Source organism: Chiloscyllium plagiosum, unplaced genomic scaffold (genome assembly GCF_037043375.1).
Source record: "Chiloscyllium plagiosum isolate Xiang-an unplaced genomic scaffold, Cpla_swu_hap1 HiC_scaffold_39, whole genome shotgun sequence".
Taxonomy (NCBI): domain Eukaryota; kingdom Metazoa; phylum Chordata; class Chondrichthyes; order Orectolobiformes; family Hemiscylliidae; genus Chiloscyllium; species Chiloscyllium plagiosum.
In genome coordinates this window covers 10,338,511-10,355,438 of record NW_028270177.1, presented here as the reverse complement: position 1 = coordinate 10,355,438, position 16,928 = coordinate 10,338,511, and the positions used below count along the sequence as shown (strand labels likewise).

At 41.9% G+C, this 16,928-nt stretch overlaps 1 protein-coding gene across 2 annotated transcripts in view; it reads left to right on the top strand.

Annotated features, from left to right (window-relative positions):
- Positions 1-950: 950 nt before the first annotated feature.
- The window catches only part of LOC122540917 (A-kinase anchor protein 13-like), a 417,382-nt gene continuing 401,404 nt past the window's right edge, over positions 951-16,928 (top strand). For both annotated transcript variants that reach the window (XM_043677213.2, XM_043677212.2), the window contains exon 1: positions 951-1,173. The gene's annotated coding sequence lies outside the window, so the exon portion shown is untranslated. The remainder of the gene's footprint in view (positions 1,174-16,928) is intronic.

Below are 16,928 nucleotides of genomic sequence, written 5' to 3'. Positions count from 1 at the left end.
TTTGGCAAAAAGAATGGCTCATCAAAAGCTAGATAGAGCGGTAGGAGTGGTGGAAAAGAGGGAGAGATGGATGTTTTATATTTTTCCAAGTTTAAAATCACACCATGCCAGTTTATAGTCCAACAGGTTTATTTGGAAGTACAAGCCTTTGGAGTTATGCTCCTTCATTGGTTGCTAGTGGAGTAGAATCATAGGACACAGATTCCTACTTTGCGGAGTCAAGATTAGAGTGGTGCTGGAAAAGCACTGCAGATCAGGCAGCAGTCGAGGAGCAGGAAAATCGACGTTTCGGGCAAAAGCCCTTAATCAGAAATGAGGGGCACAGAATCCTACTCCATCAGCTACCTGATGAAGGAACAGCACTCTGAAAGCTTGTACTTCCAAATAAACCTGTTGGAATATAAACTGGTGTTGGGTGATTTTTAACTTTGTCCACCCCAGTCCAACACCGGCAGCTCCACATAATTTCCAAGTTTGATGCAGTTGTATTTTTACATAAGTCAAATTAATGCAGAATCATGTTAAATCAAAAGTGAAATCTCCAGTTAACATTTGTATGGCTATGTGCTTATGTTTCTCGTCTAATTACATTACACATAATAAATCTGAATATATGCTACTTTTATTAACTAATGATATTTAGATTTGTAAAATCTGCCTTCCAGTTTGTGGAAAATGTGGACAAGAATCTGGGATCCATAGAATTTAACAAGGCCTTCTGGCAGTTCCGCCTATAGCCGGGCCACACATTATGATTGACGTGCAAGCGAACGAATGGAAGGGGGGAATCTTGGTCTGGGCCCATCCAATGAGGTTGAGGATGGGCGGTCAAGGGAGCGCGCAGGCTCAATGGCTTCACTCCAAATTTAGGGGGAAAGTGTCGAGTCACTGGAGCAACAAGTGGGGGTAGAGAGAGGGCAGGAGCTGGGCTAAGTCAGGCCATAGACCCACCACCACCCCCCCCCCCCCCACCTTGGCAGACTTACCCCCCAACCCAGATCAACTCAATAAAAAATATAGGTCCAAGGGGGGAAAGAAAAAAAAGAGCAGCATTTTTGATAACACTGCAAAAGTTGGTGACATCCTTGAGAAGGGGGGAGAACATGACGGAGGGACTGAGGGAGCAGAGTTAAACAAAAGCTGTTCTCATTAAATAAACGAGGCCTGGTTAAGGTAAGACTTCATAAACAACTTTGTTTCACAAGGTTTTTGATTTTCGAGTGAGGCAAATCAGTGCGTAAAGTGAGTGCATTTGCCATCATGTAACCTAATATCCCTCGTTGTTGCTGTGGGCTTTGTTCTAGTTTTGCAACCGCATTGTTACCTGCAGAGAGATTGTGTGTGTTTGTTGTGGGATTGAGGGATACATTGTAACAAGGATTCAGACTTGCAGTTCCCTCGCCGTCAAAATCTCAATCAGTGTTTTATTTTATTAAAGGTTTATTCCCCCCCCCCCAAATTCTTTCGCAGTTTACAAAATTAGTAAACTCTCTTTCAGTAGTTACTTTTAACTTTTTCCCCCAAAGTTTATTTTCACTTGTCTTGCAAGCGTCCTTTTAAAGAAAAGTTAATTTCAACGCAATGTTTGTTTTTTAAAAGAAAAATGTTTTGAACGAGAAAGTAACATCGCGGTCTTTTAAATGCAACTGTCTCCAGTAGATTTCAAAAGCATTTTATTTGAGGAGTGTTAAGTCTGTGGTAGTTGTGTATTTATATGCAATCTTAGTAAAATATACATTTTTGCTCTATTGCGGGTGAGTTTCTCTGGGTCACGCTAGTATCAGGTATATATTTATAATTTTTTTTCTCTCTGTTGGATTTGTACACTAAACTCGAGCACTGACGAGATGCCGATTTCTGATCCTGTTTGTGGGCATTCTGTACCGGATCTGTCAGAGCGTTACTCACCTTTTGTGTTTATATATAGAGATGTTAACGTCGTAGTTAAGCTGGTTGACCTAAAATTTCAACTGCTTGAGGGCTTGCAGGGATAGAGGTTAGATCTTAGAAAGAGCCCCAACATTCGGTATTTAAATCACTCCCGGTCAATTAGTTCCATGTTCGAAGCAGTGACTCAGACTGCCGGTTTACAACTGGTTTAATTTTAACCAGTCCCCCTTTTTGAAGTTGGCTAAACGACTCTACTGTTGACAAAACTGCGGATTATTTTATTAAAAAATAACAAGCGGACATAAAAATGACTCTTTCAATAACTTTTGTGGCTAGTGACCGAAGCTGTTAGGTTGGTTAAAAACATTGAAATCCCGTCTATGAACAAATTGATTTATTTGAACACCTTAATGGATTAGAGGGAGCAGGAGCTCTTTTGTGTGTGCAGATATAGATACGTCTTTGTATTCCTTTTTTTTGGGAGGTTGGAGGAATGAAGGTCAAAATGGAATTCCGTGTATTAAAATAACCATAGGATTCTCCCTGATCACCTTTTGTGTGTGTGGATATATTTAACAAGGAAAGTCAGGGATATTGGGTGCATGCTTATGAAGCTGGTGTAGTTCTGTAGCTGTGAAGATGGGTTTGGTCATTCATTAACAGTTTTCTTCAGGAGTTGGTTTTGGAATAGTCCCTCCATTTCTCAAGGAGGTCTGACTCGTTTTGTTCTCATCAGACTGCAGTATCATTCCAAGCTGCTGTGTTTTAGTCATGCACTAGTCATTTTTTTGTCATGAAAAATAAAAACCATTCAGGATCTTTTGTAAATCAAGGCTGGAGATCTACTGTTCTAAAGCAAAAAAAAATCAACTGCCTTGAGGGAGAATATTGAGCTCTGAGTATCCATGCTAAGGCTCAGATGTGGTGTGAATGACATTGAGGCACAGTCAGCAGTCTAACTCGAGCCTCTCAGTAGTGGCTGTAATTACCTTCTGCCTTGTCTCTTTTCCCCTTTCTACCCAACAAAACATTTTTTTGTTTGGGATGGGGCAACAGCTGGAAAACTTTTGATTGTCTTATTCAGGTTGACTTTCAGATTGAATCACTTCTGATCTAGTTTGTGTGTGTCACATTCAGTTTCTTTAAATAAGCTTGAGGAACTTGTTTCATGGAGGGGGTCACTGGGATGTATTTGCAAAGATTGAGAAGAAAGTTGACTTAAATTCAGACAAAAGAGGAGTGCAGACGTGTACGGTCAGAGGCCCTCTTGTGTTGATGTAAAAAGTTCTCTGTCCCTTTCCACTGGAATGTATTAGCCAAGCAGTTATGACCAGGTCCCCACAACCTACAAAGTTTTTTTTAAAGGGAAAGAAATATTTGAATCTTTTGAAGGGAGGAAGATGATTGCTCTTGTGTCACGTTGTGTTCTGATTTAATGTGCCAAAAATGTAACCATAACTGGCTGTAACATATTTCCATGATGCCTTACATTGCAGAGACATGAGAGGGTGAAAGGAACGAGTCAAAGAGGGAAAGATCACACAGGAAAGACCAAATGCTTGGTCAGACTTGGGTTTTGAGGATATACTTAAAGGAGGAGAAGGCAGTAGAGATGAGTAAGGACTTGCAAAAGGGCGAGACTCAAGAATTGTGGGTTGACAAGAGGGACCATGATATACCAAATTCTGGAGGCAGAGGGCAGGAGGGGGAATGGTGGGGGAAAGGGTGTAGAATCAGTGGAAGGTGCAGGGAGGAGATTTCAGCTTGAAAGTGTTAGAGATAAACAGGACTGGGTCAAAGAAGGATTTAAATAGAATGTTGATAATCTTAAATTTGAGGCTTCATGCCAAATTTACTTCAAAGTGAAGCATTGTTCTCTAACTTTCATCATGTTTTGTGAATCTCACATGATTGTTTTAGGGTAACGTGCCCTGCTAAGAACATCATTTATAACATGATTCTTTTTCTTAGAGGCTGACTATGTTGTTGGGTGCAATGTGATAAGGTGGATGTTGTGCATATCTGTGTTCTTTGATCTGCACCCTTCAAAGCATAATTTTAAAGAAAAATCACAAAGTTAATTATATCCTGTGGATAATGCTGTGTGAACTGAGTCTGAGCAATAATAAAAAAATTGCCTCTAATTCAGCACTAAGTTGGAAATTATTTTGAGGAGCAGGATGTTCTCTGTTTTGGGGAAAGAGAAAATGTCAAAAAGGCTCTTGAGATATTAGGACTGGTGTTAGACTGGGGTGGACAAGGTCAGAAGTCTCACAACACAAGGTTGAAGTCCAACAGGTATACTTGAAATCACAAGCTTTCAGAGTGTTGTTCCTTCATCAGGTGAAAGCTTGTGATTTCAAGTAAACCTTGTTGGACCATAACCAGGTGTCATGTGACTTCTGATATTAGGACTGATCGAAGAAAGCAGAATAGCCTTTAACTATTTTTAATCAACCTGCTTAGACATGCTCTGATATATATTTGAACCCTGACTTTCTGGCCCAGGTATGTGTCATAAGATGTAGATGGTGATAATGCCACTGTGGCAGTTCAACCTCAGCCTAATGTTCTATGAAATGGGTTGAATCCCATCATGATAGCTGGTGAAATTTGAATTCAATAAAAAGCTAGCCTAACGGTAATTGTTGTGGAGATCTCATCTGGGTCACTGATGCTCTTGAGGGGGAAAACGACATCTGCCATCTTCACTTGGTCTGGCCTACATGTGACTCTAAACCTGCAGCAATCTGGTTGACTTTTGCTGCCCTCTGGATAATTAGGCATGAAGAAATAAATGCTGGTCTAGCCAGCGACATCCACATTCTGTGAACAAGTATAACGCTGCAAGGGCACATCAAAGCCCTCTGTATTAACCTTTAATCTGCATCTCTTTGGTATCGTACCTGACTAGGGTTGGGGGGGTGGGGGAGCTTCAATGTTGACAATGAATGCCTGAAATGGATTTCCAATAGTAACATCCCACATAGTCTTTTTTTTTCCCATACTCTCCTGTCATCTGGCCTCGCCTAACAATGAAAGCCTGTCAATAATCCACTCCCTCTGATGCCTGCACACTGTCTGTACTGCCTCTCTTAGCTTGCTGAGCTCAGAATGGATCTTTAAAGTAGAATGTTTTCTTTTGAGGGACGGAGGTAAAATTATGACTAAGAAAGCTCATTATTCTAGTGAGACCATGGCAAGTTTTATTTATGTGTGAAACACTGATGCTTGGGAGTGATTTATACATTGGGAAGCTAATCACAGGATGCAGATGGTATCCCTACATAGAATTATAAGTAAGTTAACATTGATGACAGGTGTCCACAGAGATGATATCATATTATCTGCATAATAACTGTTCATTGGAGGTTCTCAGGCCTGTGTTTGTGTATAAGTACAATGATAGCTATTATGGATACAGATATTGGCAATATATTCTTTTAATACTTCTATCAAATCTTGCTATTTTTAAATGCTTTTGTAATTCATTTTTATGAAATGTGTTTTGTCATTTGGCATAAAATCTGAGCGATTAAAAATATTGCAAGTGACAAGTTTGAAACTACATAACCAGAGAAATGAAAACAAAAATGAAATTGTGGAAAAATGGTGATCTGCATTTCATTTCTGAAGTTTATTTCCACTTAAATGTTTGTGTTGCAGTATTTCCATCCATGAGGGCCAATGTAACCACTGCAGTTACAGTAAAGTACACTGGGCTGTTCCATTTTCACCTAGTTGCTGTACTAGGTTTTTCATTAGCTTTTCACCAGAGCTTTTTCCACAGTTCAAATGGACAAGTACAACTTGCTCCAATTTAGTACAACCAAGGGCACATTGAAAAGTGAGGGCTGTCTCATTTAAGACTAAGACAAGAAATGTTTTCTCTGCCAGTCATGAATATTTGGCACTTCCTTCTCCAGTGTGTGGTGGAGGTGGGGTCAGTGAATACTTTTAATGCAAAGATATATTCTTTAACTACTGACTCTCTTGGTGGTATCGAGGCAAGTAGGCAAAATTATTTTGTTGAGGTTGCAATTAAGTTCAGTCATTACCTTATTTTCATAGCAGGCTAGAGGGGGTGAATGGTCAACAACTGCAATTGATGAACGTGTTTGTATATATGTTCATAAAGTTGTCATGTATCTTTGGGGGATTTTCAAACTGTTTAAAAGTAAGGTGAAATACTATTTGTTACAGGTCTGTTATAGGATGCATTAAGAGTATGACATAACGTTTATTGGCTCGAGTGTGGTTTCCTCTCCTGTTTTTCCTCTGCTGTGTTAATTTCAGTGTTTATGTGCAAATTACACCCTGTATTTTCCATGGTTGGCTGAATAATTCCTTTAAGGAATGTCTATATAAGATGATATGAGTTGGGGATAAGAAAGGTGCTAAGAACAAGCCAGGGAATGATTGACCAGTGAGCCTGATATTGGTAGTGGACAAGTTGTTGGAGGGAATCCTGAGGGACAGGATGAACATGCATTTAGAAACACAAGGACAGGTTAGGAATAGTTAACATGACTTTGTGTGTGGGAAATCATGTCTCACAAACTTGATTGAGTATTTTGAAGAAGTAACAAAGAGGATTGATGAGGGCAGAGTGGTAGACGTGATCTATATGGACTTCGGTAAGACGTTCAACAAAGTTCCCCATAGGAGACTGGCTAGCAAGGTTGTTAGGTCTCATGGAACACGGGGAGAACTAGCCATTTGGATATAGAACTGGCTCAAAGGTAGAAGACAGAGGGTGATAGTGGAGGGTTGCTTTTCAGACTGGAGGCCTGTGACCAGTGGAGTGCCAAAGGATTGGTGCTGGGTCCACTACTCTTCATCATTTATATAAATGATTTGGATGCGAGCATAAGAGGCATAGTTAGTAAGTTTGCAGATGACACCAAAATTGGAAGTGGAGTGGACAGTGAAGAAGATTACAACGGGATCTTGATCAGATGGACCAATGGGCTGAGAGTGGCAGATGGAGTTTAAGTTAGATAAATACAAGGTGCTGCATTTTGGGAAAGCAAATCTTAGCAGGACTCATACATCTTAATGTTAAGGTCCTAGGGAGTGTTGCTGAACAAGGAGACCTTGTAGTACAGGTTCATAGCTCCTTGAGAGTAGAGTCGCAGGTGGATAGGGTAGGGAAGAAGACTTATGGTGTGTTTTCCTTTATTGGTCAAAGTATTGAATATAGGAGCTGGGGGGTCATGTTGCAGCTGTACAGGATGTTGGTTAGTCTACTTTTGGAATCTTGCATGCATTTCCGGTCAGTCTCCTTCCTATCGGAAAGATGTTGTGAAACGTGAAAGGGTTCAGAAAAGATTTACAAGGATGTTGCCAGGATTGGAGGATTTGAGCTATAGGGAGAGGCTGAATAGGCTGGGGCTGTTTTCCCTGGAGCTTCGGAGGCAGAGGGGTGACCTTTATAGAGATTTATAAAATCATATGGAGCATGGGTAGGATAAATAGAAAAGGTGTTTTCCCTGGGGTGGGGGAGTCCAGAATTGGACGGCATAGGTTTAGGGTAAGAGGGGAAAGATATAAAAGAGACTTAAGGGGCAACCTTTTCATGCAGAGGGTGATACATGTATGGATTGAGCTGCCAGCAGAAGTGGTGGAGGCTGGTACAATTGCAACATTTAAAAGGCATCTCGATGGGTATATAAATAGGAAGGGTTTGGAGGGATATGGGCCGGGTGCTGGCAGGTGGGACTAGATTGGGTTGGGATATCTGGTCGGCCTGGATGGGTTTGACTGAAGCGTCTGTTTCGGTGCTGTACATCTCTCTGACTCTATGAAGAAACAACTCCACAGAATCTCCTAGTGGGCTGAACCTATAAATGTATTGTGATGTTGACATAGCAAAATTGAAGTGGAAATGTTGATGAAGCTTTCAGACATGGCCTTGGTTGATATCTTGTGCTGTTGCATCTCTCTCAAAATCAGAATTCTGCCCTTGTTTGGATTTTTAAAATATATATCATTGACTCTGAAATGTTGAGACCATGCTGGTATGACAAAATCATTCATTGTTTTTGTAAAAGGTTACTCCCAAAGTGTTCGTCTGCTGCGCCTTTTCTTTTTTTGATTTGTGCATTTCCTTTATATGCAGTTTCTCTTTTTTTTTGGATATTCTGGCTCGTGGTTTCCCTCCTGTATGTTGCATATCTCTTGATTTGAATTGAGTCTTTGTGATGTTTTTCTTTTAATATCTCTCCCACTGTAGCTCACTTTATACTCGAGCTACACAGACAAACCTTCTCTTGTTGATCCAGACCCTCTGTGACAATAAATTTTATGATGGAAAAGCGCACAGGCTGTGAAGTTGCCAGCTCTTGGCTTCACCATCAGATATGTCGCAACATGACAGATGTGCAAGAAGCTATCTTTCGCACTCTGAGCTGACTCCCTTCAAAAACTTTGTCATTTGCGTAAAGGGATCAGATGCACAGACATTCCTTGGACATCTGCCGAATGGGAGCAATACACTCCAATGATAACTAGGTGCTTTGGTAGCTGGTGGTGGAGAGGGTTCACAAGGTAGAGGAGCTTTTATGAAGTAGACATTTTCCTGCTAGTGGATAATCAGTCGTTCAATTACAGCTGAGGCTGTGACATTTTGGAACCCACTTCCAGCAGGATTATCATGTGGATGCATGGGGTTGGGGGTGCAGAGGGAGTGTGGGGCATGTGCACATGTCACATTATCCTGTCAATCCTGTCTCCTTGTGTTAACATCCAATATTTCTACCTTAATACAGACTATGGGGAGAGGTCAGCTGAACCTGTGCAGGACCAGATTCAAAAATTTCCAGGTCATTCCTCCACTTTGTTGGTTCTTAATTGGCTATTAGCTCAGTTTGTTCTGAAGTTCAAGAATGGGACTTGAATTTCCAATCTTTGGACTTCCAGAGCAGCGTATTATCATTTGAGCCAGTCCACAATTTGTCCTACTTCAGGATGATACCAATGCCTTGATGACAACACTAACATATCAAGACGGAGTTTGGATCACTAGGCTGCAGCCACCGTTGGTGGATTGAGTTCATGTCCCATTCTGTGCAGATAATTTAGGGTGACCTTCCAATGCAGTACGAAACAAGAACTGCATCGTCAGAGATGTTGTCTTCAGTATGTGTCATTTTTCAACCTTTGTTTGCCTGTCTTAGTGGTTGAGTTTGGCATATAAAAACTACGGTTAATCTTAACAGCATGGAATGTCCTGGCCAATAATCCACCCTCTGACAACGCCATATGAAACAGCTTAACTAGTTAATTATTGCTGTTTCTGGGAGGGGCCCCTTTTCTGGTTTCGTGGTCATGTCCCTACCCCAGGACTGAGGGGCTTGGGTTCAAGTCCTACCTGCCTCCAGAAGCATGTAATAATATCTCTGAATGAGTTGATTAGAAAACTATGATAAAATTAGTTTAAAATAATACTTGCTGTTTCCGGGATAGACTTGTGTAGTGCAGTGGTAGAATTCCTGCTGCTGGGCTAATCGTTCCCTGGATCAAGTCACTGGCTCCAGAGCTGTGTAACAATGTCTCTAAATAGGTTGGTCAGAAAATATCTTGCTGTTTCTGGGATAGGGCTGTTGTGGTGCAATGGTAATGGCCCCACCTCTGAGCCAGGAGGTGCAAGTTCAAGTCCCATCTGCTGCCGAGGTGTGTAACTACATCTCTGAATAGCTTGTTTAGAAGATATCTTGTCGTTTCTGGAGTTTTGCTTTTTGCAGTTGTTATATGCTGCATGAAAGAGACGTGATTATATAAGTATAGGCCCTTGCTGTTAAATCCTGTGATAAAGTTATTTCCTTTTTATCTGGTTTCTCTGATTTTTACAAAGCCTTGGGGATGGGGGAATGTGGAAATACTGTTGCACCTGCAACTTCCAGCACACGAAAGAAGAGTTGGTATAGTTAATCCAACATGAGACGTATATTTGCAGTCGAGATACTTTTTTATGAGGCTGGGCAACCTGTGGGTTGGAATTAGCTAGGAATTAACTAGCTGCTCAGCCAGTTTGTATGATGTGGCTTATTACTGCAACTACTGTTGTGGTGAGCAAACTAATGCTGACTCATTCCTTGTTGGCTTAAAGGTGTGGTGGAGTTCAGTTGTACTAAATGAAAGGAATTTTCTTTTCACTTCAAGTAAGAGGTGTTTGCCTTTATCTTTTTCATGTTTGGCTCTTTGAATACGGCGCAGTTCGTGTTTTCCTATGCCTAGATGCAGTTCTCCAAAGTTATCACGAATGGGGTTTTAAATATCCTAGCTATATTTCAGCTCAGTCAAGCCGACTGGCAATGGGTGGGTGATTGCACTTACCACAACATTTCAATAATACTGCAGGAGTAGAATTATTACCTTCTTTCCTAGGAGGTAATAAGTTTTGTTAAAATATCTCCAGTTACCATAGGCAGTGTTCACATCATGTCAGACTTTGAGGTTTATGTTAGAAGGGAGATGTTTCAAAAATTATATATTCTGGTTTCTTGGTAGGTCTGAAAAGTTCAGTTCTTTCTCACTGAGACATACTGATGAGTATTTCCATGTTCAAGGACCATAGTCAATGGGAGGTGTTATAGCTTTCCTTTGCTGCCCTTGCTGTGAGGGAGAACCAGCCCAAGTCAGCCATAGTTCAGTTGGAAAGACTTTGTCTGAGTTGGAAGCTTGTGGGTGTAAGGCCCACTCCAAGACTGCTGCACAGCAATCTACCTCAGCACCCCAGTGCAGTATGAAGGCACACACCCTGTGCCATGTTACCTGTATACCTCCATCTAAATCTTTCATCCTGTACATTCTTGCTTACCACGAGCCTGTAATGCTCGTAAACAAATGTCTTTACTGTACTTCAGTACGTGACAATAAATCAATCAATACTGCATTGTCAGAAGTGCCAGTTTTTGCAGAAGACATTCAGCAGGTACCGTCTGCTTTCTCAGGTAAAGGTAAAAGATCCCATTACGCTGTTGTGAAGAGCAAGGGAGATTTCCTATCCTATTTATCGACTTGATAGAAACCGATATTGATCGATATTGTGTTGCTGTTTTTTTGGAGCAGGCTAAGTACAAATTCACTGCCCACTTTGTACATTACAACAGTGACTCTACATCAGAAATTACTTTGTGAGCATTTTGAGTCCAGCTTGATTCTTTAATTTGGTTTGATTTATTACTGTCACGTACAGTGAGAAGTGTTGTCTTAAGTGTTTTACAGGCAGATTGTGCCTGTATACAAGTGCATCAGGGGAAAAGAACAGAGTGCAGGATAAAATGTTACAGCTGCCAAGGTGCAGTGAGAGATCAACTTTACCATTAAAGAGGTCCATTCAAAAGTCTGAAAATAATGGGAAAGAAGCTGTTCTTTAATCTTTTCGTATGCTTATTCAAACTTGGTTGTTAACTCTGTTTCTCTCTTTACAGATGCTGTCAGACCTGCTGAGTTTCTCCAGCATGTTCTGTTTTTATTTCAGAATTCCAGCATCTGCAATATTTTGCTTGTAAGAAATTGCACCATTTGTTGATGAGTGCAATGGGACATTCTGTGTTCACCAAAGGTGCAATATAAATGCTCATTCTTAAAAGTCAGGTTGTTGGTCTAAATTGCCCATTTAATTAAGTTAAAGTAAAGCTAGTATTAATACTTTAATTGAAGGTCATCAAATGTTTTAATGTCTGGTTCAGCCTTTACTGGCATCCCAGGAGTGCAATGCGGCACGGTGGTTAGCACTGCTGCCTCACAGCACCAGAGACCCGGGTTCAATTCCTGCCTCGGGCAACTGTCTGTGTGGAGTTTGCACATTCTCCCCATCTCTGCGTGGTTTCCTCCGGGTGCTCCGGTTTCCTCCCGCAGTCCAAAAATGTGCAAGTTAGGTGAATTGGCCATGCTAAATTGCCTGTAGTGTTAGGTGAAGGGGTAAATGTAGGGGAATGGGTCTGGGTGGGTTGCTGTTCGGAGGGTCGGTGTGGACTTTTTGGGCTGAAGGGCCTGTTTCCAAACTGTAAGTAATCTAATCTAAGCTTATCAAATTATCCTGCAGTTATGAGTTTTCCAGTAAGTGCCCAGTGGCTATTCAGAGATGGGTATGACTGTTATCTTGAAAATTAGCACTTGACAAATATTTTGGCAGAAGATTGTAAATATTTAACTTTTCTTTTTAAACTCTATAATGACCATTTCCTGATTGGTATGGAGTTGGGACCTCTTCTGTATTTGCATACCTGTACTTGATGTAATGTTGCATTTACTACATGTACTGTGATGAACTGAGCAGTCTTGAGGGCTCAAGTCACTAAAGAGACCAAAATAAGACAGCAAGGTGGATGTCTTTTGGTTTTTTTTTTGCTCCTGTTAACCACATACCCAATGCGAAGCCTATATAAACTTTTAAAAACTGAGTTGAGTGTTTGCTTAACCCTTCAGAAACAGGTCCTGAGAACTGAGAGATTCTGACATCGTATAGTGAAGGCAGGGGAGCGCTGCAATGGTTTTATTTTATGCTCTGGGAACAGGATTACCCAAATTGGGGTCACAAACTGAAATGTTGACTCTGATGTCCTGAGGTTGCTGTCCTACTCTGCCATGAGTTATAACACCCTGTCCTCTTCAACTCTCCATTGTCACTGAAGTATTGTGACAATTTTCAAGTTTTGGAATGATAACGCAAAAGGGAACAAATTTGGGAAGTCTTTTCTAGAACTTAGTTGCTTATCCGCCGCCATTTCCGCCACCTCCAAACGGACCCCACCACCAAGGATATATTTCCCTCCCCTCCCCTATCAGCATTCCGTAAAGACCACTCCCTCCGTGACTCCCTCGTCAGATCCACACCCCCCACCAACCCAACCTCCACTCCCGGCACCTTCCCCTGCAACCACAGGAGGTGCAAGACTTGCGCCCACACCTCCCCCCTCACCTCCCTCCAAGGCCCCAAAGGAAACTTCCATATCCGCCACAGATTCACCTGTACCTCCACACATATCATCTATTGCATCCTCTGCACCCGATGTGGCCTCCTCTATATTGGGGAGACCGGCCGCCTACTTGCGGAGCGTTTCAGAGAACACCTCTGGGACACCCGGACCAACCAACCCAACCACCCTGTAGCTCAACATTTCAATTCCCACTCCCACTCCACCAAGGATATGCAGGTCTTTGGACTCCTCCATCGTCAGACCACAGCGAAACGACGGTTGGAGGAAGAACGCCTCATCTTCCGGCTAGGAACCCTCCAACCACAAGGGATGAACTCTGATTTCACCAGTTTCCTCATTTCCCCTCCCCCCACCTTGTCTCAGTCAAATCCATCAAATTCAGCACCGCCTTCCTAACCTGCAATCTTCTTCCCGACCTCTCCGCCCCCACCCCAGTCTGACCTATCACTCTCACCTTGACCTCTTTCCACCTATCACATTTCCGACGCCCCTCTCCCAAGTCCCTCATCCCTATCTTTTATCTTAGCCTGCTGGACCAACTTTCCTCATTCCTGAAGAAGGGCTAATGCCCGAAACGTCGATTCTCCTGTTCCCTAGATGCTGCCTGACCTGCGCTTTTCCAGCAACACATTTCCATCTCCTATCAGAAGAACTTTCCAAGAGTTTTTTTCTAAAGCAAGTGGTGTGGTTGGTGCATCTAGGCTGCATTCATCTGAATGGGAACATTGTCTTTTCCTATAATTCTCCACATTCATTGTTTGTAACTTGCACTGGCCTTCCCATGCTGAATATATCCTTGCTTACATGGCAAGTAACTGGCTACTGGTGTGTATTTAGTATTTTCACCAGCATTGTAGCAAGGTGACAAGCAATGACTTCTGTTGCCACTTCTGACACATTACACCAGACCTGCTGATGGATTATCCTTGCCCCACTCCTTTATGTCACCTGCAGGCTGTCATCCAAAGACTGGGTACCAGTTTCTGCATGTAAACCACCAACACCACTTTTTCACTACTTCTCCCAACCCTATTTTGTCAGGTGCTTGTCTGACATCTGGACCTTGATCAAACAAATTTTCGTAAATTTAAATGTCAGGAAGATTAAAAGCTGCAACTCTTCCGATTCAAAATTCTGTAATTCCTTCCATAGACCCTCATTCCAGATTACTTATCATCTCTTGCCGATGTTTCTTAAAACATAATTCAATCATCTGTCCAAATATCTCCTCCTTTGAGATGGTGTTGATTTTACAGTTTTGTGAAGCCTCTTCAGCTGCTGTGGTAAAGGTCCTATATAAATGCAGATTGTTACACTGCATTTGGAGTGGCACGGTGGCTAGTGGTTAGCACTGCTGCTTCACAGCGTCAGGGACCCAGGGTTGATTCCATCCTTGGATGACTGTCTGTGTGGTGTTTGCACATTCTCCCTGTGTCTCTGTGGGTTTCCTCTGGGTGCTCCAGTTTCCTCCTGCAGTCCAAAGCTCTGCATGTTAGGTGAATTGGCTAAGCTAAATTGCCCGTAGTGTTCAGGGATGTGTAGGTTAGGTGCATTACTCAGGAGTAAATGTAGAGTAGTAGGGTATGGAAATGGGTCTGGGTGGTATACTGTTCAGAGGGTTGGTGTAGACTTGTTAGGCCCAATGGCCTGTTTCCACACTGTAGGGCTTTTATGATACACTGGTGGCCATGTCATTTCTTCTTGTACTGTGAAGAATACCCAGCAGTTCCATCCCAACTGGCTTTTGATCATGTTCCAGTCATGTACGTTTAATTCATTACTCTGAACCTTTTACCTGCTATGTCAGCAGTTACTACAGCAGAGCTCAGCAGTAATAGCATGATAATGTGCTACTTTTCTGATGTATATTGACATTGGTAGATCAAATCAGTACAGTTACTCTCCCTCTGTGCTGGCAGTGTCTGTTCTTTTTGTCTCTTTCTATTCCTGCGGAGAGTTTCTCTGCCAGCCCTTCCTTGCACTGATGTGTGACTGAAGTTAGCAGTTTGTGATATGAATTCTTGGGCTGCAGCCTCCCATTTTGTGGTGATCTACATCGAAGCTTACCGTGCTGTTGCCAGTAACAGTCCTACGTTGAATTTCTTACTTTTGTACTGTTATGGGCACAGGGTGGATTGCAGCATTCACTGCGCAATATTTTGAGTCAGCTTTTAACACCCAAAACTGTAAAGGATCTATTATTTGTTCAGTGCCAATACTTTTGCCATTCATATGGAAGTGTTTCATTCATCCTGAGAGAAAGAAAGATTTGGATTTTTATAATGCTTTGTGCAATCTTTCTTGATGGCTGAAAATGCTTTGATGCAATGTGATATTAGAACAGCCTTGTCATTTGCAATGTACAAAAGGCGAAAGAATTCTAGAGATCTTGAGGTTCGTTAAATTTAACAGCATGTCTTTTCTTTTTGATTTTTCTAAAACAGTTCACCTGGGAATAGACATTTGGAATGTTCTGAACCATTTTGGGAGGTGTTTATTAGTGTGTTCACTTTTTTGCATGTAGTTTGTTTTGCTCAATGGGAAGGCAGCAACAAATGGACAGCTAGGACCGGAAGAAACCCAGTAATGAGGAATACGGCCAATTGTTTTTCACAAGCACCGGAGAGGGAACACCACTGCTGGATTTTGGAGCAGCTGGTATCTTAATGTGAGCCTGGTGTATGAATGCAAAGATTTTTGTGTAGTGAGTTCAGAGAGCACCCCCCCCCCCTCTTCTTTTTTTAAAAAAAGAGCTTTTTAAAACCCAGAGTGGTTGCCAAGACATTTAATTAGCTTCACTGCCTCTGTTCCTGGATGAAGGGATTAATACTCACTCTGCAGCCAATTTACTCATTTAACATCAGTGATCTAACCGCTAATGGTGTGCAAACGGAAAACTCAAGTATTTCTCTTCCAATTACTACCTCCTGAAACTTTAGATCACTTTCGCAGAATCAGACTTGACCAATTAGTGGTATTATTGCTGACTGACATTTTAAAAAGCCATCACAGGTTTTCTTGCATCTTTGATAAAGAAGAGAGCAGTGCATTGATGAGGGAAAACTTCAGATTATTCTTGAAGAAATCTAACTCTTCTGAGTATTTTTCCCAATGGAGTCTAAACCAAATGGAGCGATGGAGACATCCTATAACAGTTGGGGCTGCTGCTCTTCCCCTTGTGAGGTACAAGGGCTGATTGATGAACATACACCCTCCCCCACCTCCACACACACACCCCACACACACACACAATGCTGGATTTCCTTTTTGTGAAGAGGAGGATTTCTGAACATGCTACATTCGTCCAAGATACATCTTGAGAAGTAGAAAGAGCTAGAAACTACACTTGGAGCCCCTCATTCCAAGGACCTTTGCAACAGAAGTGAAATTAGGAATTGCACCAAACTGCTTGTTAAGCCAGACAGTTAGTTGTGCTTCAGTTGCTGGCCATGAATGAAAATAAATAACAAGTTTCTCCACAGACTCTTGTCCAACTATGAACCAGTTGGGCTTTTACAGGCTACAGAATGACCTTTGTAAATAGATGGAAGTTAAAAAGCAAAACCTCAAAGATAGTAACCTCTGGTTTATTGCTGGTGTCACATTCTAACAAGAGGAGGAATAAAAAGACAGGGCAGATAAATCAATGGCTGAAGAGATGGTGCATAATGCTAGGATTCAGACTTTTTAGATCATTGGGATCTCTTCTGGGACAGAAAATATCAGTTCAAAAGGCATTGGTTTCACCTCAACTAGAAAGTGACCAATATCCTGGCAGGGAGATTCGTGAGTTCTTTTTCGGGAGCCCTTAAGCTAGTAAGTTGTGGCGGTGGGGGAGTCCAAAGTAGCATTAAAAATAGAAAGACAGATGAGAATGTTTCTTAATTAGAAACGGCAGACAAGAGCAAGTCAGAACGAGGTAACTCTGAAGAATTAAACAGTTTTATTTCAATGCGAGGGGTCTTCCAGATAAAGCTGATGAACTCAGGGCATGTATGGGAACATGGGACTGGGACATCATAGCTAACACAGAGGGAAGGGCAGGCATGGTAGCTCAACGTTCCAGGTATTTAGATGCTATAGGAAGGATAG